Source organism: Ovis aries, chromosome 15 (assembly GCF_016772045.2).
Source record: "Ovis aries strain OAR_USU_Benz2616 breed Rambouillet chromosome 15, ARS-UI_Ramb_v3.0, whole genome shotgun sequence".
In the NCBI taxonomy this organism is placed as follows: Eukaryota; Metazoa; Chordata; class Mammalia; order Artiodactyla; family Bovidae; genus Ovis; species Ovis aries.
Window position 1 is genome coordinate 23371671 of NC_056068.1, and position 26113 is coordinate 23397783.

At 43.4% G+C, this 26113-nt stretch overlaps 1 protein-coding gene across 22 annotated transcripts in view; it reads left to right on the top strand.

Annotated features, from left to right (window-relative positions):
- The window catches only part of NCAM1 (neural cell adhesion molecule 1), a 367664-nt gene that overhangs the window by 212052 nt on the left and 129499 nt on the right, over positions 1–26113 (top strand). The window lies entirely within an intron of this gene.

A 26113-nucleotide genomic window follows, 5' to 3' on the forward strand; every position in this document is an offset into this window, starting at 1 on the left:
GTGTTTAAATATATCCACATGGTTGTTTAAAGGATCTGCAGAGCTTTCTCATCTTGGAAAACTGACACTCTTTACCAATTCCCCTTTTCTCCTCCCCCACCCCTGGTAACCACCATTCTGACCACCTGTTTCTGTGAGTTGGACTGCTTTAGATACCTCAGGTAGGTGGTGGCATCATATACATCCATCTGTGACTGACTGAGTTCGCTTAATACAATGTCCTCAAGGGTCATCCGTTTTGGAGAAGGTGACAGGATTTCCTTCCTCTTTAAGGCTGAATAGTACTCCGTTGTAAGTATGCGTACTCCATTTTGCTTATCCATTTACCCGACTGTGGACATCTGGATTTTTTCACGTCTCTGTTCTTGTGAATAGTGCTGCTGTGAACATGGGCACACATATCCCAGCACTTTTTTTGATTGGATGGATTCTGCCATGTGCATTCTCAAACTGAGTTAGCACTGCCCCTTGTGTTGTAAAGTCCTCAGCACAGTGAGCCCGGAAGCCTAGTGTCTCCAGGTACTGAGCACTCACTGAGGCTTAGTAACTGGCAGACAGCCATCCCTCGTCCTGTTACCTGGCACATCATTTTCTCCCCTGCTTCCCAATCCGAAACATTTTGGGCAGACGCCGTGGAATCCCATAGTCCCCCATACTGCCTATTAATTACCCTCACGCCGGATGGTTGTCTTTTCTGGATAATATGCATCATCTCTTGTAAATGATGTGGGCTGAGGATTTGTTATCAAGTCAGATCTCCTTTAGTCATGAGTGGAAGAAGCTCATCCTGTTTCAGTAATCCATACGAAGGGAAGAGAGCACGGTGTAGGTCTTAAGTGGCTGGTGGTTTCCATCTTGCCCTCCCTGTTCCCTCCAGGTACCTTGGATCAGGCTATGGTGCCTGTTACCAGAGCTTTGTTTATCCAGGACTGCGGGCACCAGAACTTGTCCCCATCATGGTCCTGAATTCCTGATGGTTAAAAAAAGGACTGTTCTCCGAAAGTTCTCTTGGTGCCCATGAGTGTGTGAGAACAGTGTAAAGGGTGGGATTTAAGGATTTATTTGGTGGGGACAATTCTGTGATATTGTCAAACAACGTGGCTTAACCACAGGCCCAAAGCTCTACTAGGACCGCATCTACAAGGAGAGATGCAACTCACTTGTGGATAGGCAGGTTTAGAAAAAAATAATCATTTTCTGACTTTTTAAAAACAAATATCATGTTTGTAAAGAAAACATCAAAAACATGCTTAAAAGAATACTTTTAATGTGATTTTCATGACCTGTGTTGGCCACTTCATTATTTGAGAAGGCAGGTGGCTGGAAAGAATTAAACAGCACTATTAGCCGTTGTAAGGGTACATCATAGAATCAGTTCTTGAAGCAGAAAACAAACTTGGCCAGTGGGGTGTGCAGAGAGTGGACATGAGAGATGTAGTGTGTTGGAGCCACGAGGGCTCCAGAGCAAGATGAAGAAAACGCTTGGCTTCATCAAACTTGGGTGTGTGACTTACAGATACACAGAACAGACTTGTGAGTGCTAAGGGGGAAGGGGTGAGAAGGGATGGCATTAGCAAATGCAAGCTATTATATATAGATTGGATAACAAGGTCCTACTCTATAGCACAGGAAGCTGTATTCAATATCCTGTGATAAACCATAATGGAAGAGAATATAAAAAAGAATCTATGCATACACATACATATAATGAAATCCCTTTGCTATAGAGCAGAAATTAACAGAATATTGTAAATCAAGTGTGTGTGCTTAGATGCTTAGTCGAGTCTGACTCTTTGTGACCCTTTAGACCGTAGCCCACCAGGCTCCTCTGTCCATGGGATTTTTCAGGCACGAATACCAGAGTGAGTTGCCATTTCCTCCTCCAGGGGATTTTCCTGACCCAGGAATCAAACCCGCATCTTGTGTGTGTCCTGGACTCCAGGCAGATTCTTTAATGCCTGAGCCATAGGAAAGCCATGAATCAACCATATGTCCATTAAAAAAAAAAAGACTGGGTGTGTGCCTTAGGCAGGCAGACCTCCTGCCTCTTAGGCCTCCTTATCCTGGATGTTGCCTGTCATTGGCACTTTGAGCCTTTGAGAGCAGTGTGGGAACTATTATTCTTACCGAATACTCTGTTGATACTCCTCTGTGCTCTTCTTGGGAAATCGAGGATGAGCAGGACTGTGCAAAGTGCCAGGCCCACCTGCTGTGCCATCGAGGCAAAGCCAGATAATGCATACAGGGCAGTTTAACCATCAACACGTTTCATGGGAACCCCAGGGCTAGCTGTTTCTTGATGACCAGTGACGAGGAGATTTGAAAGCAGGTTTCCTCACTTATTGTACAGGTCAGCTTGATGTTGTTCAGTGGCTAAGTTGTGTCTGACTCTGTGACCCCATGGACTGCAGCGCACCAGGCTTCCCTGTCCTTTACTCTCTCCCAGAGTTTGCTCATTTCATATCCATTGAGTCAGTGATATTATCTAGCCATCTCATCCCCTGCCACCCTCTTCTCCTCTTGCCTTCGATCTTTCCCAGCATCAGGGTCTTTTTTTCAGTGAATCAGCTCTTCCCATTAGGTGGCCAAAGTATTAGAGCTTCAGCTTCAGCCTCAGTCCTTCCAATGAATATTCAGGGTTGATCTCCTTTAGGATTGACTGGTTTGATCTCCTTGCTATCCAAGAGACTCTCAAAAGAGTCTTCTCCAGCACCACAGTTTGAAAGCATCAATTCTTTGGCACTCAGCTTTCTTTATGGTCCAACTCTCACATCTGTACGTGACTACTGGAAAAGCTATAGCTTTGACTATACAGACATTTGTTGGCAAAGTGATGTCTCTGCTTTTTAATACACTGTCTAGGTTTGTCATGGGTTTTCTTCCAAGGAGCAAGCATCTTTTAAATTCATGGCTGCAGTCACTGTCTGCAGTGATTTTGGAACTAAGAAAATAAAGTCTGTCACTGTTTTCATTTTTTCCCCGTCTATTTGCCATGAAGTGATGGGACGGATGCCATGATCTTAGTTTTTTGAATGTTGAGTTTTGAGCCAGCTTTTTTACTCTCCTCTTTCACCTTCCTCAAGAGGCTCTTTAGTTCCTCTTCTCTTTATGCCATTTGGTGGTATCATCTGCGTATCTGAAGTTATTGATATTTCTCTTCACAATCTTGATTCCAGCTTGTGTTTTATCCATCTTGGCATATCACATGATGTACTCTGCATATAAGTTAAATAAGCAGGGTGACAATATACAGCCTTGACGTACTTCTTTCTCAGTTTTGAACCAGTCTGTGTTCCGTGTCCAATTCTAACCATTGCTTCCTGTCCTGCATATAGGTTTCTCAGGAGACTGATAAGGCGGTCTGGTATTCCCATCTCATTAAGAATTTTCCACAGTTTGTTGTGATCCACACAGTCAAAGGCTTTAGTGTAGTCAATGAAGCAGAAGTAAATTTTTTTTTGGAATTCCGTTTCTTTTTTGTATGATCCAGTGGATGCTGGCAATTTGATCTCTGGTTCCTCTACCTCTTCTAAACCCAACTTGTACATCTGGAAGTTCTGAGGAGGAGCTTTTTGTCCAAAAATTTACATAGTTGATAGAATACAATGAGTCTCACTTGTGGTTTTATTTACTTTTTTAAAATTAATTAATTTATTTATTTATTTTTTTATTTTTTTACTTTACAATATTGTATTGGTTTTGCCATACATCAACATGAATCCGCCACGGGTGTACACGTGTTCCCCATCCCGAACCTTCCTCCCACCTCTCCCCCCACACCATCCCTCTGGGTCATCCCAGTGCACCAGCCCCAAGCATCCTGTACCCTGCATCGAACCTAGACTGGCAATTCATTTCATATATGATATTATACATGTTTCAATGCCATTCTCCCAAATCATCCCATCCTCCCCCTCTCCCACAGAGTCAAAAAGACTGTTCTATACATCTGTGTCTCTTTTGCTGTCTTGCATACAGGGTTATCCTTACCATCTTTCTAAATTCCATATATATGTGTTAGTATACTGTACTGGTGTTTTTCTTTCTGGCTTACTTCACTCTGTATAATCGGCTCCAGTTTCATCCACCTCATTAGAACTGATTCAAATGTATTCTTTTTAATGGCTGAGTAATACTCCATTGTGTATATGTACCACAGCTTTCTTATCCATTCATCTGCTGAGGGACATCTAGGTTGCTTCCATGTCCTGGCTGTTATAAACAGTGGTGAGATGAACATTGGGGTATACGTGTCTCTTTCAATTCAGGTTTCCTTGGTGTGTATGCCCAGCAGTGGGATTGCTGGGTCATAAGGTAGTTCTATTTGCAATTTTTTAAGGAATCTCCACACTGTTCTCCATAGTGGCTGTACTAGTTTGCATTCCCACCAACAATGTAAGAGGTTTCCCTTTTCTCCACACCCTCTCCAGCATTTATTGCTTGTAGACTTTTGGATCGCAGCCATTCTGACTGGCATGAAATGGTACCTCATTGTGGTTTTGATTTGCACTTCTCTGATAATGAGTGATGTTGAGCATCTTTTCATGTGTTTGTTAGCATTAATTTAGAGGTAAGCGATGTTCTAGAGAGGACACTTCACTTATTCAGGACTTTAATTTTAGTGCAGTTTAGATAGAAATAAACTGTAATACATAGTAGTAATTTTAGTAACAGGACTGATAAGATGGAGATGGTTTTAGACATCAGATCATTTTGCTCGTCACAGCAAATATTCTGCTAGAAGAAACGCACAGAGGGGGAGCTGGGTTTTAGGTTTCTTCTGTAGATGAGATCTGGACATTATTAGTGTTAGGAATTATAAATTAGTAATATTAAGAACACGTGTGTGGGGTAGGGGACTATCCCTTGGAGAAAATGTATAGGCATGGCTGAAGCATAGAAACCAGAAGTGAGGGCAGAAAAGAAGAGTGAGGATGAGCAGAGAAGGGGCACCACCCCTGGAGCACAGACAGAGAACTTTCCAGGGGAGGGTTGTGATCATCTGAGGAACAGGGCTCCGCCTGGTACACATTAGCATCACCCGGGGGGGCTTCTTTTTTCCTAAGAGTTTATATTTTTAGAGCAGTTTTAGGTTTATAGCAAAATTTAGGGGAATACAGACATTTCCCATATCCAACCCAGGATGCTTTTCGAAAATGCACTGGTGACTGGGCTCCATCCTACAGCAGTTAAATCTGAATGTGTACAGTAGGACCCAGTTCAGACACTGTATTTTTTAAAATCTTCAGTAATGATCCTTATGTCCAGAGGTGTTGGAAACCACTGATCAAGAGGGAAGGAAAGAGCAGTGCCGATGAATTTGTCAAGAGGCAGGTGCTTGGTGGACTCAGAGTGTTGTCGTCGGTAGAATTGTGAAGCTAGAAGGAGGCCAGCCTTGGAAGGTTAAGAGAAGAGTGAATAAAAATGCAGCATGCCTACACATGGGAGTGCAGTCAAGGAATTTGGCAGGAAATGGGAGGTGAGAGATGAATGAATGCGAGGAATAATAGCAGGTCAGATAAAGGGTTTGCTTTTGTTTTTAAAAGAAAAGGTGTCAGAAAAGCTGCTCAGTAGAGAGAGGCTAAGTATAGGAAGAGAGAGCAGCATCAGTGGGCTGGGGTGTGGTGTGCGTGGGCTCGTGGGGAAGGCAGGCTGGAGAGGATCTTCCCCACTTAGTAAAGAGTGAGGGAAGGATGCTCGGCAGGTGAGGGGCTCACACACCAGAGGGTTGGCCTTGTCCATGGTACTGGTGACCAGGCTGTTCCCAAGACCCCAGCTGGGAATTCAGAAGAAGCCGGGAGGGTAAGCAGATGGGAAACAGCCTGGCCCAGTCCCTGTGGGGTCTGGGTGAGGAAGACCACGAGGCACGCAAAAAGCGATTGATGTGCAACTGCTGTGCTTCCCGAGTTGGCTGGGTCTGTAACAGACCAGAGTTGCAGGGATGTGTCTTCTGTCCCCACCATCTGCAGTCCAGGCTTGGGAATGGACAGGATGCATAGTGGGGATGGGCCAGGGCTGGGACCTGACTTGAGTGGCTTAGGACGATGGCAGGGCAGGAGGCTGGGCTACTGGAGAGAGTGGTTTCCAAATCGTTAGTCCTGAATCTCAGACGAGAGGATGCAGGCCAGTGTGGGTAAAGGAGGGCTAACAGACCCTAAGGAGTTGAATGGCTGGAAGGCTCCTTGGGACCCAGGCAGCAAGAGCACCAAGGGACGTGGAGAGAGGATGCCTGGGAGGGCTTGGGCTGAGGCTGACCAGGCAGAAGACTGCTCCCTGCTTGTGCTGGGAAGGGTGAGAAAGTGGAGCATGTACTCCAAGAGGGTCAAGTTGCAATTAAGGTCAAGAAGAGAAGGGAAGCCTGAAAGCCAGATATGGAAAAAAAAAACAACTTTGTTGTCCTCAAGCAGAGCATAACAGAAGGAGGTTGTTGGTGTACATAAACCTTTCTTTTTAAGAAAAAGGGTGTGGGTTTTGCAGGGGGTCAGTGGTGATGGTTTCTTTCCCCTTTAAGACCAGCAAATCAAAGAATATTAGTAAAATGTAGAAATAGCTCAAATAACATGAATATTTTATGTTCTCTGTGTTATCTCAAAACCCAGCTGTTTGCTGACCGTTAAAAAAGACAGTTATAGACCTGGTAGTAAGTTATTTAAAATGGAAACTCTGAAAATATATCTGTTTCACGGCATGAATTCTCCATTTACGCTGTTGGCCTTTGCAGAAAGAAGGAAATAACATTATGTACAAACGTTGTTAATTACTCATTAATCTGACATTTTGATGGCATTAAGCAACAAATATTAATTTGAGGCTCAACACTGTGATTGTTTCTAAGATGTATGACATCTCCCAAAATATGAAACCCACATTTCAAAATTACTTTCTTCAAAGACCGATGGTGGCAAAACTCATTATTAGAGCCTTCTGTACCTTAAATGCTTTAAATGAAACACTGCAATTTACAGAATTCATTACTGGGCTCTACTAATTAGAACTTTAAAGGAAATCACAGTGGGGAATTAGACATTTTAAAGAGCATTTCCTTAAGCTGAAATGTTCTTCAGAAGAAAGGTTGTTTTGCAGCAAATGAGACACTTGAATTTTACATTCGTATATAGATACACACTCTGAAGAGTAGCATGTTTGACCAGCCGTGCTTGGAAATCATTCTTGTTCTCCGTTCAGACAAAAGGGGAAACAACAAAGGCAACAAGGGAGGGACAAGACAGAAATGCAAATTAGATGGCCAGAGTGTCCTCAGAAGCCAAACAAAAAAACACAGACGTATCTAATTAGTTTCCAAAGCCAGCTTTACCCTGGGAAGAAAAAAAAGAAAGAAAGAAATTTCTCATCTAAGAAAACAGCAGCGAGAGCCCTGTGAGTCCCAGGTGTATGGGTGATTACAGCAGAAAACAGAAAAAGCCGTTGCTGTTGGGCTCAGCTGCCTCTGTGCTACACAAATGTGTTTACAGAAAGAATATAAAATCGACCATGGATAACTCTCTGCCTTTCCCCAAATTGATTAATTTCTCGACGTGCTGGCACATTTTTACATGGGTTGGGAGCGAGTGCAAGAGATGAATGTGTAAATCAACAGCAGGTGGGAAGCTGAATGTGTCTGGCCCAGCTGCTGTTCTGTGCGTTGCCTGTTCTGTTTGGTTATCTCGGTCCAGCATCTGCCGTGGCCCAGGACTCCGGGACTTCTGTCATCCCAGGCCTGGGGGGCCAGAGTGTCGCCTGTTTCTCTCCTGACAGCTCCCCGTCTTGGGATGGCAAACAGCAAGATGGCATCCCCGCCTCTGTGAGCACGAACTGACAGAGGCCTGAGCTGGGTATTTTCAGTCTTGCATTTTGATATTTCTCTTGGTAGAGACTGCGCCTTCCACTCCACCTTGAATTTGGATACTGTGTTATACGGGCTCTTTCACAATACCTCCGCTTGATCATTGCACAAATGAAGAAACTCAGATGTGAATGCGCTTTTCTTTGTATTTTAATCTTGGTGATGGGATGCAGTGATTTAACAATGACCTGCTTTTTTTTGCCCTTTAGATTATCCTTGAAGGAACAATGTGTTTTTCACACATTCCGGAAATCACTGCGGAATTGAATCATCCAGGAGGCCCCCATTTTTAGCATCTCCTAACATCGTAGGGTTTTGCAGTTTGTTTTAGCCATTAGAGGTCATTTCAACTCTTCTAGCGTAGGGATCCTTCCTCTGCCACACTCATCACAGGTTTCCCAGGTGGCACGAGTGGTAAAGAATTCACCTGCCAGCGCAGGAGACGCAAGAGACGTGGGTTCGATCCCTGGTTCGGGAAGATCCCCCAGAGTAAGAAGTGGTGACCCACCCCAGTCTTGCCTGGGAAATGCCATGGACAGAGGAGCCTGGCGGGCTACAGTCCCCAGGCTGCAGGGAGTCGGAAGCAACTGAGCATACACACAGATAGCCACACAGCTTCTCATGAGGTTGACGAGACTCACCGCGATATCCGGGAAAAGCAACAACTCTTCCCCATGTGGGGCATTGTCCCGAGACTGCTTATCCTGTCTTTCTGGGATAATAGTGAGGGTTAGTGCTTCTCCAAGGCTTTCTGCAAAGACCAGCCAGTCACTTAGTCGTGTCCGACTCTTTATGACGCCGTGGACTGTAGCCTACCAGGCTTCTCCGTCCATGGGATTCTCCAGGCAAGAATACTGGAGTGGGTTACCATTTCTTTCTCCAGGGGATCTTCCCGACCCAGGGATCGAACCCAGGTCTCCCACATTGGAGGCAGATGCTTTAACCTCTGAGCCACCAGGGAAGATAGGGACTTGCTAGGACAGTTCTTATTATCCAAATAAAGTGTCAGTTACTAAGTGTCTTTTTTAAATGGTCTGTAGAACATGCTAACTGATGATTGCTACAGACAGGAAAACAGATATTTGATATTTATTTTTAAAGAGATGAGCAAACATGTTTTAAGACCAACCTACACAGCATACTAAAAAGCAGAGACTATTTTGCCAGCAAAGGTCCGCCTAGTCAAAGCTCTGGTTTTTCCAGTACTCATGTATAGACGTGAGAGTTGGACTATAAAGAAAGCTGAGCACCGAAGAACTGGTGCTTTTGAACTGTGGTGTTGGAGGAGACTCTTGAGAGTCCCCTTGGACTGCAAGGAGATCCAACCAGTCCATCCTAAAGGAAATCAGTCCTGAATATTCATTGGAAGGACTGATGCTGAAGCTAAAATCCGATACTTTGGCCACCTGATGCAAAGAACTGACTTACTGGAAAAGACCTTGATGCTGGGAAAGATTGAAGGCAGGAGGAGAAGGGGACGACAAAGGATGAGATGGTTAGATGGCATCACCAACTCGAGGGACATGAGTTTGAGTAAGCTCTTGGTGTTGGTGATGGACAGGGAAGCCTGACATGCTGCAGCCCATGGGGTCGCAAAGAGTGAGTGAGACATGACTGAACTGAACTGAACTGAACATCATAAAAGATCATGTTCGGTGCTGCTTCAGGGTATACTGTATATTTTTTATATTCATAATTTGGGCAGTGATTTCCTCCATTCATTTCCACTTGAAGTTTTTTTTTTAAGAATCTGACTTATAATAAAGTGGAATGGTTTAAGGAATTATTCTCTATTGTCCTGTCAAGTTGCAGAACATATCAAATAGCGACTCTGTGCTATCATCACCTTGATATGTGGCTGGATCTACTTTTTCTTCCCACACATGTATTTTCATGGCCCCTTATTATTTCTTTTTTCTTCCTTAAACCTTAGCTAAAATAATCTGAGGCTTGTTATACCACATTCATTTTTATATTTATTTGCAGTCTCTCGGGTAGAGAGAGAGAAAGTATTATTGTTTACAAATCCCCGGCAGAATTGACTTCAAGAATCTTTCTGTATATTTTTATTAAAAAATAAAAAGATTGTCAGAAAATTAAAAAAAAAATTTAGAGAGAAAATCCTAGATTATTTGGAAAAAAAATCAGAATTTATGTGACTAGAGAATCTCACGCGTAGATATCTGGAGTGTTGAATTAAAAACTTGTAACAGGCTCAGAGGTCTGTGCTAGTGATATTTTAATTTGCTGAGGAAAAGATTGTATGCAGATACAGCGTATAGCATCTTAGAGTCGGAAATTCCTTAGAGATGAAACCCCTGCAGCCTTATCATGCACACCTCCAGTGATGAGGCATTCCCTACCATGATAACAGACTTTTGTAGAACACGGATTGGACAGCAGGCACTGTCTCGGTTGATGGGTTGCAAAATTGAGCAAGATGAAGACGAAGAAACAGGTCCTGCTGTCATGGAGTTATATTTGAGTGGGCTGCCGACCACATCCATCGGACTGTTAGATTAAACAAACTAAGCTATTTAAATTTTGTTTGCTTCTTGTCCAGATTCTGCACCCATGTCTTCACAGACTCAGAATTCAGAGCTAGAATTACTTCAGAGGGTTTTTAGTCCAGCCTCCTAGCAAGGCCTGTTGGAAGCTTGTATGTTTCTTATAAAACTGAACAGTGTTCCATCTGTGGGCCAACAGAATACAGCGAGGCTTGGCTCCCTGTTTCAAAACCCTTCGAGTTCCCCGGAGGAAGGCAGCGTGAGAACTGGCTCAGGCTTTTTCCAGCCACACCCACTGTTACCTAGCACAAGGCTGACAGTCAGCTGCAAGGCCAAGTCTGGTTTAGCGTGACCTGCTTCGTAGCAGCATTCTTACTTGTATATTGGGTGTTTTCACCTGAAATGTAGGACTTTTTTGCATCCATCTCATTTATATTTCATTCGTTAAAATTGGCCTGTCTTCCAGCTTATTTTGAAATTTGTGTTCAGATTATTTTCTCTAAACATTTTTTACTGACTCCTTCACCTGTAAACAATTTTTGAGTAGTCACCCTCGATATATGTGTATCTGAGAGTTTATAATTTATATACCTTTGTCATTAGCTAATGCACACATGCTCAGTCACTCAGTGTCTGACTCTTTGCAACCCTATGGATTGTAGCCCACCAGGCTCCTCATCTATGGACTTTTCCAGGCAAGACTACTGGAGGGGGTTGCCATTTCCTTCTCCAGGGGGTCTTCCCTATACAGAGATCGAACCCACGCCTCCTGTGTCTCCTGCATTGGCAGGTGGGGTCTTCACCACTGAGCCACCTGGCAAGAGTTACATCACTATCTAATATCTCAAGCCATAATATTAATATATACTTAAGGCAAGCCAAAAAAATGAATCAAATTTGTATCTCAAATTTTCGTGATGATTTCAAAAATGTTATTGATTTCTGATCAGCTCTCGTAAGATCATTCTTATTTTATCTCTTATATCTGGCATAGTACAGACACTCTGCTTTTTTATCATTATTATTAGGGTATAGTTGCCTTGCAGTTTTATGTTAGTTTTGGCTGTATAAGGAAGTGAATCAGCTATATGTATACATAAATCCTCTCCCTCTTGGACCTCCCACCCACCCCAAACCCATCCCTCTAGGTCCCCACAAATCAACTAGCTAAGCACCCTGCCTGACACAGCAGCTTCCCGCTAGCCGTCTTACACTAGGCAGGCAGTGCATGGGCATCAACCCCAATCTCCGAGTTCCCCTCGGCCCATCCTGCCGTGTCCACACACACGTCCATTCCCTACATCTGCATCTCTGTTCCTGCCCTGCAAATAGGTTCATATGTAACATTTTTCTGGGCTAAATATACATGAGTTAATATACAATATTCATTTTTCTCTTTCTTACTTACTTCACGCTAGGTCCATCCACATGTCTACAAATGATCCAATTTCGTTCCATTTTATGGCTAAGTAATATTCCATTGTGGGGCTTCCCTGATGGCTCAGTGGTAAAGAATCCGCCTGCCAGTGCAGGAGACATGGGTTTGATCCTCGGGTCAGGAGGATCCCCGGAGAAGGAAATGGCAACCCACTCCAGTATTCTTGCCTGGGAAATCCCAAGGACAGAGGAGTCTGGCAGGCTGTTCATAAGAGAGTCAGACATGACTTAGTGACCAAACAACAACAGTGCTCTGCTGATACACGTCCCGCATCTTTATCCCTTCCTCTGTCAGTGGGCGTCTACTCTAGGTTGTCCTGGCTGTTATAATTAGCGCTGCATGAACGCTGCCATTTTCTTGTTGTTCACTTGTGCTTTCTTTGCTAAGATTATATTCAGTCCCCAATTTCTTTGTGGAAATCGTTTTTGTTTTTTTTTTTAAGCCAGGTATCCATTTTGGGTAGATTGGTGTAGTTAAAACTAGGTAATATAATCCATAAATCCACTTCAGGAAGCTCAACTAAACAGCTGCGTGGCACTATACAATGAAAGAGAGCAGAGGAGACTGTTTTCAGTCATCTGTTGTAGAAATCCTCAGACTCCTTGCATACCTTACCTGACAAGCCACGCTATCCATTGTAGACCAGGTGGCAATATCACTGTCACTGAGTGCATTTAGAATATTAGCAAAGCATAAGTTTTTTAAAGTTTAAGGATAGACGGAAATTGCTCTCATACTGCCTTATTCCCTGTTACTGCTACTGCTAAGTCACTTCAGTCGTGTCCGACTCTGTGCGACCCCATAGACGGCAGCCCACCAGGCTCCCCCGTCCCTGGGAGTCTCCAGGCAGGAACACTGGAGTGGGTTTCCATTTCCTTCTCCAATGCAGGAAAGTGAAAAGTGAAAGTGAAGTCGCTCAGTCGTGCCCGACCCTCAGCGACCCCATGGATTGCAGCCTTCCATGCTCCTCCGTCCATTGGATTTTCCAGGCAAGAGTACTGGAGTGGGGGGCCATTGCCTTCTCCTCTTATTCCCTAATGAATCGTCTCACAGGCCTACGGGTGTTCTCACTGTGCTTCAGTGCTCTCTCTGGGCTTCAGTTGTCTCCATAATGTGTTTTCATCAATATTTTTGGTAGGTCGCCTATTGTAGGTGTTCATTTCAGTCTTATGTAAAAGTAGAAGTAAAAGAAAGATAAAGGTGGATTACTGGAATACTTAAAACCTCTCTGTAGGTTGACACTGACCTGTTCATCAGCCCTCTTGAGAAATGTTTGAACTAGATATGAATAAGCCTATTTATATTGACAGCCTGCCCCTAATTTTTCCATCTGGGCCGAAAGATTTTCATAAGGTCCAAGAGTTGAGTGCTTTGATTCTAGAAACACACGTGGTAATGATAAGTACCACTTTTTGGTGCCTGGCTTCAAAGGGTACAGAAGCATTTGATTTGGGGTTGGTTTGTTGTTAGTTGATATGTAATGGACCTATAGCATACTGGTTTCAGGTAGACAACATAATAATGCAATATATGTAGAAATGAAGCATGGTTTTAAACCACGGTTTGCTCTTAAGTGCCAAACACTTTACTCCCTTTTGAAAATTGGGACATTTGCATGTCTTCGGGGCTTCCCAGGTGGCACTAGTGGTAAAGAATCTGCCCGCAGTGCAGGAGACATAAGAGACGTGGGTTCGATCCCTGGGGCGGGAAGATCCCGTGAGGAGGGTGTGTCCACCCACTCCATTATTCTTGCCTGGAGAATCCCTTGGACAGAGAAGCCAGGCGGGCTACAGTCCATAGGGTCGCGAATCGTCGGACACGACTGAAGTGACTTAGCACCTAGCACCTTCCTCTTCCCTTTGCCACAAAGCCTAAAAGCTATATACAGGTGTGCCCGTGGTTGCACACACATCCTCCTTGAACAGCCCAAGTAGAAGCTGCCAGGGCCTGGAAAGAGATGTGTAAAGTCGGTGGGTGCCCTCTTCTTGCAACCTCACGTACCTTTGACCTCTTCTTCTCTTGACAGTATTTATCTTTGCTGTTTGGAGACTCATTTTGTGAAATAGCTGTTTTCTCTGTCCTCTGTTACCGTCCCATCCCCTGCCCAGACTGTGGTTCCCTGTTCCCCTGGTGGTGGTCAGGTTGGGAGTCGGGGTGGGGGGGGGGGCGTGTAGGTGTATATAACTAAGCAATTCTCAATTATTTCTCTAAAGTGGTATTTTAATTGCTTCAGATTTAATTATAAATTTTCAAGAAAATGGGAAAAATAGTTCGACAGATACCTATCTATCAACTACTTAAATTCAGATTACTATTTTACCACATATGTTTCATCTCTGTGTTTTTATACAAACTATCTAAAGAGTTGCAGGCATCGTGACACTTTGCTCAAAAATACTTCATTATTGCATCTCCTAAAAATAAGGATGTTATCCCTAAAATAAGGTTATGCTCTGACATAACTGCTGTGCCGTTTTCACACATAAAATGAACACGAACTCTCTAGTATCATGTAACACCCAGTGCAATTATCCCTCTGAAATGTACCAGATATATTTTTCCCCAAACTAGGATTTAATTGTTTCATACGTTGCATTTGGCTTTTATATCTCAAGTAGTTTTAGAGTTTTGACTTTCTTTCGTGAAGGAAGTTGGAATAAAAGATCTGGATGATTTTCAAAATAATATTGAAGTCTCATTTTACATGAATGATGACTTTTCAGATTAAATAGACTATTGATCTAGATCATTCCAGTGGTTTTTTTTACTGGGTAGTAAATAGCGCCGGATATGTTAAAGTTGTGAAAGACAGAGATCTCCAAAGTGTGCAGCACATCTTGGCAGATGCAGTCCGTCATCTGTAAATGCGCACAAGACCCTTAGGACTCTGGTGCTCTACGTGAGAAACCATCTTGTAAACAGACAGCGTATCAAGGGTTTTGGTTCAGCGCTGAGAATGGATCATAGTAGATTGAAATTAAATATGATTTAAGGGACAGGAAAATGGTGCCAGCTAAGTAAATAATTGATGCATCATCCCCCAGTTAAACCTGGCACGTTAAATTGCAAGGCAGGAATTGAATGCTTGGTCGAACTCCTCTCTACATTTCGACCCCGATAAAAATCGTATTAAAAAAGAGAGAAACATCAGAAGCCATTCAGAGGAGGGGCATGTTCCTTGCTGTGTCTGTTTACAGCATGACTTCAGGAATCTTAATTGTGCTGGGGAAGTTAAGGAAATAGCTGTCACAGAGGACACAGCAAAAAAGAGATCTGTGGTTGCTTGGAAATTAACAGATTCAGAAGGCAAGTGACAGCATCTTCCCTTTTTTGTCTTATTCTAAATGATGATGAGGTAAGTAGGGTTGCTCTGACTTCAGTGAATTGGCTTAGCAAGGCCAGACTAGTCGCCGTGTGTTCTGGGCCCTCTGTGGCTGCCCCTGGGCTCCTGAATGACCTTGGTCTGTCACTTTGGCTGCCAGCTGTGTCTCCGAGTCCTCACCTGTAAATACAAGGCTGAGATGGAGGACCTCTGAGGTGCCTTCTGGTTCTTTAAGTCTGAGATTCTGACAACTAGAAATCTCTTTTGTTCTGCTTTCCTTATGAAATTATAACTGATCTTTGTCATGATGACCCTCCAGGATTACCATCTTCTACATGCTTCCTGAATCAACAAAGTATCTGCTTAGTTTATACTAAATGCATGTGATTGAGACTTCCTTCCAGTGGTTAAGACTCCATGCTCCCATTGCAGGAGTTCGATCCCTAATCAGGGAACTAAGATTCCACATGCCTCACAGTGTGGCAAAAAAAAAATAAATAAATAAATCCTAAATGCATATTGTTTTGCTACTTCTTAAAGATTAGTAGTCTTCCCCTAACAGTTTATTAGCCAGAGTGTTTTATTAATCAGAATAGTTCATTCTGGGTCCATGTACAATAAGATAAATTTTATTGTAATTGGGAAAAGATTTAAATATTTAAAAAGTGGTAGAACCACTAATACAGTTACTGCTTAAAAGCTCTTAATTCATAGTAATTTGGCAGCCTAACAGAAAAAGAGCTGACCCCAGTCATTACTCAAAGCAATGTTGTGTTGAATTTTAATTATAAAGATTCAGTATTTGTATTTTCTAGGTTGGCAGAATGTGTCCTATATAACAGTCTTTAATGTGTTTCTTAGAATTTTTAAGCTACATATTCTTTTTCGTAAAACAGGAATAGTTTTTCCGTCACAGAGTAGTAAGGATGAAAAGAAATCACATTTGTCAAGTGTCTGCTGCATAACAGGTGTTGAGAAATGTTAATGATCATAGACATTGTAGTCTCGCAGGATTGTGGGCAATTTCCTTCTGGGTAGAAGATCCTCCAGCCAATGTACATGATTAAGGAAAACAAGAATTACTACAGGGTGTCCATCATCTTAACTGTATCGGCACCTCCTCATCTAACTCATAATCTACGAAAGGCAGATACCTCCTCTTAGTTAATTATCAAAAATATAAATAATTCAAGCCACACGAATATTCTACTGGAAAAGATTGACACCCTTTCATTACCTCTTTCAATTTTACTGTCCCCAGGAATATCAAGAGCAGCCGCCTTATCTTTAAATGTAAACATGTACTAACAGGAACAAAGAATCCACAAAACAGCCCCTTGTTATAAAACGTGATGATTATTCTTTAAATTTGAACCGGGGCTGGATCATATGTACAGAAACTGCAAATGGGGAAAACCTGATAAAATTCCGGAATCATGCCCATGCTAGCATTCAGTACATCGCTTATAATTTTACAACAGATGATAAGAGATTTAGCTTCTGTTTCTGAAATAGTTACAAGAAAAATAATCCAAATCTTCCACTCAATTTTTTATCTTGAAAACCTGAAAATATTCTTAGCTCTCTTAATAAAGACAACTTCAACACTGATAATAGTTAGAAAGGCGAACCTCATTATTCCATCTTGTTAGCTCTTTCCCCCTTTTTAATGACCTGCCTAGCCAAGGTCTTCTTCATTGCTTTACGATTGGAAAAAGGTCACTTTTGATATTTTCCATGCCTGTTTAAAGAAGTGTCTCTCTTTTTGCTTCATATGTAGTTAATTGAGGTCAGAATGGTGTTACCCTTGTGTGACTAAGAGCACAGATTTCCTCCCTGCCCCTCCCCAGCCTCCCACCTGCACCCCCTTACAATCAGGCGGGAAGAGGTAAGAACCGCTGATCATTTAGGCCACAACCCTCTGGAGGCAGTTTCTCCAACCCCAGCTTCTGGATTCGTCTGGACACAGGCAGTGGCCAAGACCTTGATTCTGCTGACTCTCCTTTTCCTTTTGGAAAATGTCAGTATCTTTGGTTTTAATCAAAATTGCTCATAATCTGGCTTAACAATGCCATAAAGGCCTTGGTTTACTCTGCCCCAGGTGAATGAAAATATTTGCAGTGAAAATTAGGTTATTAGTTTTATAGCCCTACCTACTTCAATGCCTCTATCAAGAATATGAGAAGAGATATTAAATCTCCAAGTTTTAATAAAATTATTGACATCATTGGGGAGCTTTATAGCACTTGACATTTGCTTTCAGTGTTGGGGGAAATAGAAGGAGAGTAAATTGATTTGGTATTTATTTCCTAGGTTGGAGGACGACAAGTTACTTAAAACATAAAATATGTTCACTGTCTTTGGATGCAATGAGCAGAAAGGTTGTTAGTTCTGAAAATGAACATAAATTCTCAAATAAAATGGGTACTGTGGTAATGTTAATAATATAATTCGATTGCTAAATGAACCTGTTTTATTATATTCATCATCAGATTCCTATTGCCACCCTTCAAAATTGATATAAAGTGATGTTTGGACCCAGAAAACATAGCTCATGGGTGAAAATACAGATAAAATAAGTGCAAGTTAATGTCTTTCCAATACTGTGTTCTCAGAGGTGCTTTCTCTGCTAGAGTTTAAAGAAAACTTTCAGAAAAATGTCTTGAATGTGGACTATCTTGCTGAGAATATCTGTCTTGTTTTCCAGTGGAATTTGCTTCTAGTTGTAAATGGTACTGAGATTGGGGGCCAGGACAGGGATGAAGTTGACGGCAGTACTTGCTGGTCACAGGCAGGTCTGGGACTGCAGACGGCGTGGTGAGGGCTTGGCAGGTGGAGGAAAGCTTGGGATCCAGGCACACCTCTGTTCTACTTTGGCAGCTCAGCCTGCACATCAAAGGTGGTTTAAATTCTAAATAATCAACACATAAATGTTCCTAACACAATGCAGTATATACCATGGACCCGAATCATTAGAGAAATAAGTGCTTATTAAGACGTCACCTCCCCAACACTAGTGGTCACAGGTCTGTCTCTAGAGAGAACTGCTCATTGAAAACAGGAGCTATATTTTCCTAAAGAATTATCTCAGTCAACAGGCTCCCTGGTTGGGCTATCAGATGGCTACCAGATTCTCTTGGAAAATGCTTGCTTCTGACATGACCCACTTGTGTTTTCAGGAAAAGACCTACAGAACTGGTACAAAAGCCAGCTGAAATACAGCTTATTGCATCTAGTATCCCTACACCGTGTGCACAGACTGCCCGAATTCTTTTGTCTCACCCTACTGAAGATGATGCCAGCTTATTTACCCCAGCAGGGTTCTTAATGTAGATGTTAAACTGTGCGATAGATTTTAAAATGAATTTTTAATTACTTTCTGCTATTCTGAGCTCATTGCAATCAGCAGCCATCTTGCTTGAGGATAAAAACAAAACTAAACTGGCTAGCTCTTGGGAGAAGCAAAGGCCTCCAAAAGGAAAAAAAAAAAAAAAAAGAAAGCTTTTGCAAGGGTTGGGTACAGAAGCCCATTGTCGGTGGCAGCTGCTGGACGCCTTTCCCAAGCACAGGCCCAACTGCCAGCGGGTTTAGGAGGCTTTGAGTTTGCACTGATAGTTCCCCTCCTCTAATGAGGTCACCTCTCAGTACAGTAGGTGGCATAGCTCTGCTAATGGAAGATTCAGAAACACAGATTGCAGTGGCAGTCTTTGTTTCCAAATAGCCCCAAGAGCTAGAAACAGGACAGCTTCTCTACAGATAGGTATCCACACACGTAGGACACATTCTTTATTGAGTAACACCTAATGCTATGTGGTGTCATCTTTTCTTAAGATTAGATTGACGTGTGTTGGGGATTGGAATGACACTGGCCAGGAGTGACATTTCTCTAACGTTTATTTAGAGTTCTGTCCTTTACAATTCTATGTTGTCAGGATAAGTCACATTACCCACACGATGCCAAGGAAAAACCCACAGTTCAGAGGGTGTAAATGACCTGTCCCTTGGCCACCGCTTTAAGGCTCCATCCTCAAAATGGAAATAATATAATACCTACCTGGGCTGCTGCTGGAATTTACTGCATGAAAATGCTATGAAAATGGATAAATCTTATACAACTGTAATGCCTCAGAATGCTTAGTCCTAGAATACATTTTTCTGTGAGTACCACACAGAGAATGGAAGTGAATAAACATCTTTCCAGCCCTCTTTCACTTTCCTTGCCAGCATCTGAGAGAGGAAGCCTGTGCTGGGGACCACGGCACCCTGGGCGTGGCTCCCTGCAGCGGGTCTTTGCTCTCGGAGGCTCTGGATTGCAGTGCCGGCGTCGCCATGACAACACGCAGAGCTGTGCTCCTGGCTGACCGGATCTAGAGTTTGGTGACCTGGTTGTTTTCTGTTGGTTTGTTGGGCTTTTGTTTTGAGGTTGTTTTGTTTTGTTTTAATTAACCGGAGCAGACTCTGTGTCTCACTCGGATTGGCTATTGTGTTAATTCCTGAGTATTTTCTTGGATCTGAATTGTAAGCCAGTAATTCTTTCCCCAGATAGTTTTTCTTAGCAAGTCAGGATGGAGTGTGTAAAACAGCAAACAAGATTCTGCTTGAATTCCAGCCCCAAATCGAAGAAGTGGGCACTTGTCCAAGTGAAAGCATTTGCCAGGGTTGGTCAAGAGTCGGAGGCTCTGACCCAGGCTTTTGTACATCTCCTTATCTCCTATTTAGTTCATGCATACTTGTATGTATGTAAGTATCGGATATGGGGACAGGTCCTTTCAGGCACCTCCCTCAGCCCTTACAGCAGCTACGGGTGGAGGGCATCACTGTCTCCTTTGTACAAATGAAGACACAGCAGAGTCTCAGGGAAGGGGTTTTGCAGCAGTGCCAAGCTCTTTCACTACCGTGGTGGTTCTCCATCAGGTCGTACCAGTGGGTCTGCTCAGAGGGATCACAGGTAACTGAGACCAAAAAGTTTCAAGAAGCCGATGGGTGACCATTTCACCTCTCCATCCTCCCAGTTTTGGCTGAGAGCATCAGCATTCTAGCTCCTCTAAAAGAATGATGTAGTAACCAGATCCTAGTTCCTCTAACAGAATGATGTAGTAACCAGATTGGGACACTTTCTGGTCCCAGTTGACTAGAGTAGATTGACTATTCAGGCACTTCTGAAGGGAGGAGTCTGTGCTCTCTGCTGATCAAGAATGCTGAAAGCCACTGGGTGGCTGCAGTAGTTTGCACGGCAGTAGGTTCTCCAGCGGACCCTGCATGGGTCCCGCCAGTGTGGGGCTCTCCTCCAGTACCAGGGTACACATCACCCCAGAAAGTGTGGCCAGGCCTGTGCTAGTCTGACCCACTAGGGGGAGATGGTATACCTTTGAGCAGAGCAATGACACGTGAAAGAGAGTTCAAAAAGGATTAATCTGAGTGTCATATGCAAAATGAATTTATAAAGGAAATTGGACTCGGAGAAACCAACTGGGAAACCACTGTAATAATCCAGGTCAGGGAGGAGGATGTCTGGTTGAGGACAGGGTCAGAAGGAACGGAAGGGAACAGACAGATAGAAGAGGTAAGCTGAAGAATCAGCAGGACTGATGACTGCATTGAGGAGGTAGGTTTAAAACCTGGCAAGTTTCGGTATTGTGTGGCTGTAACTAACAGGCCTCTGTGTGTATGTTAGTAACTCAGTCGTGTCCGACTCTTTGCGATCCCATGGACTGTAGCCCACCAGGCTCCTCTGTCCATGGATTTCTGCAGGAAAGAACACTGGAGTGGGCTGCCATTCCCTTCTCCAGGCGACCTTCCCGACCCAGGGATCAAACCTGGGTCTCCCACATTGCAGGCAAATTCTTTGCTGTCTGAACCACCAAGCAAGCTTCTAACTCTCCGCTATCTCAGTCTCCCTGTCCTCCAAGTGAAAGTACTTTCTTTAAATATTAACAACCAAGATTAGCTTATTTTTTTCACATTTACCTTTTAGTGCTTCATTTAATTACTCAGATTGTTACCATATTGCTTTCTGTTACTTTTCCTTGCAGATGGATTCGCTAAGCTTTGTTTCTCAGCCAGAGAACTAACTGAATTACTATTTATAATGCCGTTTCTATGGAAAATGAATTATAAATTTCAAACAGCCTTGAAAATAGAATTTTGGATTACAGAGTTGCTGACTTCTTTTATTGTGTTTCAGTTGAAAAAGATATTCTGGTAGAAGATCTGGAATTGACTGTCAGAAGAAAGGTGAAGTTGGGAGGCATATATTTGGGAGTATTTGCATAAAAGGCAGAATTTTAAAGGCTGGGAATAATTAAAAGTGGGCAGTGAGAAATGTGAGGCACAGTGAACACCTTTGGTTCAGCCACTCTAGTACTGCAAGGAAAAACAGTATAAGGTCTGCTTTGTTTAAAATAAACTATGTAAAGCCTGGGTCAACTTTGCTATGGTAAAAAAAAATTTTTTTTAATATGGAAGTAAAGGACTTCACTGGTGGTCCAGTTGGTTAAGAATCCGCCTACCGATGCAAGGGATAGAGGTTCAATCCCTGGTCGGGGAAGATTCCACATTCCGTGGGGCAGCTAAGCCCATACACCACAACTGCTGAGCCTGCACACCCTAGAACTGTGCTCTGCAACAGAAGGCACTGCAATGAAAAGCCTGGGCACCGTGACTAGAGAGCAGTGCCCACTTGCCACGACTAGAGAACGCCTCACACAGCAGTGAAAACCCAGCGTGGCCAAACATAATAATAATAAATAATTTTTAAAAATAAATTGTTACTTTAGACAGGTCCAGTTTAAATGACTATATCTTTTATGAAACTATGAATTAAGATACCAAAAAATGTAATGTACTTTTTGAGAAAATGGAATGAGTTACACATAGTAGTTTAAATTGATCTAAAATCAGTCCATTTGGGTGTAACAAATGAATGGTTACATGTGTGGTCTTGTCTATATGGAAAATGAATGAGGTGCTTGGGAGCTGGTGAGCTATGACACCAATCTGCTCACTTGGTATTTCCTGTTGAGAAGATCACTTATGATCGAAGTTGCTATGTTAGATTCAATGGAGCAGGTCTTTATTAAGCATCTTTCATATGCCAGCACCAATCTAGGCATTGAAAGTGAAAGTGAAGTCGGGTCCGACTCTGCGACCCCATGGATTGTAGCCCACCAGGCTCCTCCGTCCATGGGATTCTCCAGGCAAGAATACTGGAGTGGCTTGCCATTTCCTTCTCCAGGGGATCTTCCTGACCCAGGGATTGAACCCAGGTCTCCCACAATTGCAGGCAGACACTTTAACCTCTGAGCCACATTGGGAATAGGTAAAAATCATGCCACTCTTTCTCTACCATTAAGGGATTTATCATTCATTTTGAGGAGGCATAACTAACACACAAAAGATAATCAGAGAACTTAAAGATGGAGTATGTTCTGTTCCCAAATTTTCAGGCAGTTTTTACTGTTTTGTTTTGTTTTGTTTTGTTTTGTTTTGTTTTGTTTGGACAATTTTTTACTCATCAAGAAAGAGATCGATCTCTGAACTAAAGGATCCTAGGGAGACTGTGTGAAAGAAGAAGGATGTGGGATGAATTTGAATGGACTCAGAGCAGAATGAATTCAGGAATCTAGGAAAAGACCTCCTGTGTGGGGAGGAAAGAATGATGGAAGACTTAGGCCTGAGGTTGAATGAGGCTGGCAAATGGAGCATGCCCATTTGAGGGGAGAACAGTCTAAACAGTTGAGATGTGAGTAGGTGTTGAAGGCCTTGGATGCCTGGTTTAGGGATCACATCTTGATCTGATACATAATAGGAGCAGGACATGACCAATAAGACAACAGGATATTGAGCACAAAATTCTAGAAGTAGGAGCAAAGCCAGGTGGGGTGCTGGTCCTCCTCCCTGGGACATCATGAGCCACGTGGGTGCTCTGAGATGACAAGCTTGAGAATAATGACCTTTTTAAAGCCTCTGGCTGGCTCTTGAATCAAGGACCCAAGCCCTAAATGTATTAATACAAGGGGAATGGCCTGAGCCTGAAAATGCCAGCTGAAATCAGATTAAGAGAAATATAGAGCCCTACCAGAAAAATTCTTGCAAAAGAGAGACTGAAACTGAGGGCCCCTTGTCAATTTGCAAGAACTGTGGGTCAGTCAGGCAATTCTCCGGGGAGCTCAAGAGAGAGAAATTACAGCCAAGTCGAACCAACCATCTTCATGATCCTGAAATCATTCCTTGTAAGTGAAGATGTACTCTCTGCTGGGAAGGCTGAAAGTGACTAGTCAATTGTATGTGGTCAGGAGACATTCCATCACCTGACAAATTCTGTGAATTGTTCACTTATAAGTCAGCTTGGCACTGGGTAGGAAAAGCCACAGCATTACCTGACTGAGATACGTTTTCAAAGACCCCACACTCAGCCCAGTAACTGAACAGAGTTGCAATGATGGGTCAAGGGCATCTGTATCTGTTTCTGTCATCCTTGTCCTCCCCTTGGTCGTCAACTTCCGTAGAAGGCTCTTCATGGAGGTTCAGGGTTCTACTGGAAGACCCAGGCCCATGTTAGCAGCTCTCTGCCTTCAGTTTCACTCAGCAGTCACTCTCATCAGCCCCTGCGGTGTGTTCTGATCAGTGAGCGTGCAGCTCTATCCTATGAGCCCACCAGCTCAGAGCCTGACACGGCTCAGCAGCTGACTTGGGAAGGATGGAAAACGCATGCTGAGAGGCCACTGTGGCTCCTAAGAGTCCTCATCAGGGCTGCAGACGTAGGGAGTGGGAGGTGAGAGGGATAGAGGAGACGCAGTGGGTATTCGATCACCTCTTGTTGCTTTGTCGCTAAATTGTATCTGACTCTTTGCAACCCCGTGGACTGTAACCCACCAGGCTCCTCTTCCATGGGAAATCCCAGGAAAGAATATTAGAGTGGGTTGCCATTTCCTTCTCCAGGGAATCTTCCTGACTCAAAGATCGAACTTGAGTCTCCTACTTGGCAGGCAGATTCTTTACCGCTGAACAACCTGGAAAGTCCTCGATCACCTCTAACTTTGGGCAGAACACGCCTGCCACATTCTGCCTTCTGTTCCAGTAGAGAGCACGCATGAGAACAGAATCATGTGAGTGAAGACTGGAATTGGGTTCAAGAGAAAGTCGGGCTTCCCAGGTGGTGCTTGTGGTAAAGATCCCACGTGCCAATGCAGGAGACATGAGAGATGCACCTTCCATCCCTTGGTCAGAAAGATCCCCTGGAGGAGGGCACGGCAACCCACCCCAGTATTCTTGCCTGGAGAATCCCCATGGACAGAGGAGCCTGGTGGGCTACAGTTCAGAGGGCTGCAGAGCTGGACACCACTGAAGCAACTTAGCACACGTGCAAGAGAAAGATAGGACATGGTTGGAAGCAGCCAAAAGTTTAAGAATCTTCTTTAATGAGCTCTGGGAAGACATCCCACAGTGTCTCTAGAGACAGCATAATTGCTCTCTGAGCTTCAGGGTCAGAGTTTAGGCCTCACTCCTTGACATAGCCTGTATGTGGGGTGGCAGGCCTTGCCTTTGAAAACATAATCCAAGTTTAAGGGCTGCGGAAATCTCAGCATGGCCTGGCTGCATTTCTGCCATGCTGCATTTGTGCGTTTCTGCTTCTGGCATCATGGTTTACTATTTTTTTTCTTTTTTTGAGCAAATGGAAACTACAGCTGCTCCACATCCCTTTGGCATCTTCTCTTCCCCGTCTTCTATATGAAACAAGTCAACGTAATATGTTCTAAAAATATTTGTGTAATGCTAAAAAATGAGTATTCTAACATGTTTTCTTTTAGAATACTTGATCCTGGCAGGCAAATAACACCTTTACGTGGTTTTGCTCTTAAAGGATCAGGACCATCCTAACCAAGTTCATCTTGCTTTTGCTTCTATCCTCTGTGAGGTTGGAGTTCACTTATCGGAACACTCTATTGGACGCCTATTGCTTCCAGGTATTGAGCATAAAATTTTTGTAAAATTTGGTCCCTCCCTTGAAGAACTTACAACATAGCAAGGGAACAAGCAAGCAGAGAAATGGTTGCTGCATCTTGTGACTGTTCTGTATAGAAGCCATAATGTTCACTGGAAGCTTGGAAGGAGGTTTTAAGGGTCTGGGAGGACTCCGTTGAGGGACGTGGAGTTTGCAGTACATGTAGGAGTTCATGAAGATGACAGCAGTAAAGACAGGTGCTTCTTCCAGGAGAGGAAGCGTGGGCAGGGGCCGCAGTGAGTGAAGCAGCACAGCGGGTGGGAACATGGGTGAGGAGGGACAGGGACACAGGTAGAATGAACCCTTCAATGTCTTTATATCCCACTTCAGGAGCTTTTGCTTGATTATCTCGTTAGCTGGGACAGCAAGCCATCAAAGTGTTACCCAGTGTTAAGGAAGGAAGTGGCATCATGATATACGTGCTGTATAAAGATGATGATATAAGAGAGGAATGGGTTGTAGGGGTCAAGCCAGACGCAAGGAAACCAAGTCAACTCAATTGCAGTATCTAGGTGAAATTCTAAGTGCTTAACTACCATGGTACAGTGATTTAAGGAAAGGATGGATGGAAGAGGTATTTAGGGAGAGGTGACAGTATGTAATTGCTATAGGGGAGGGAGAGAGAGAGAGAGAGAGAGAGAGAGAGAGAGAGAGTGTGTGTGTGTGTGTGTGTGTGTGTGTGTGTGTGTGTGTGTTCGTAGCAGGTGTGATGGAGATGATATTTCCCAGGATTCTGCCTTGGTCATCTGGGACAGCGTCTTTAAGTATGAGAGTTAAAGAGCAGGCTTGAGAAAGATAATGAGTTGAGTTTGTTAGAGGTGGACTTTGAGGTAGAAATTTAAAGCAGACACTTGTTTGTCTGACTCTAGGGCTAAGCAAAAGGCCAGGGCTGGGTGTGTAATTCTGGGCGTGTGTCTAGTGTACAGGCGCAAGTGGGGCTAATGAAGGGGGACTGGACAAGCACTGGTATATCATCATTGAATCTGGGCTTGAGTCCTGG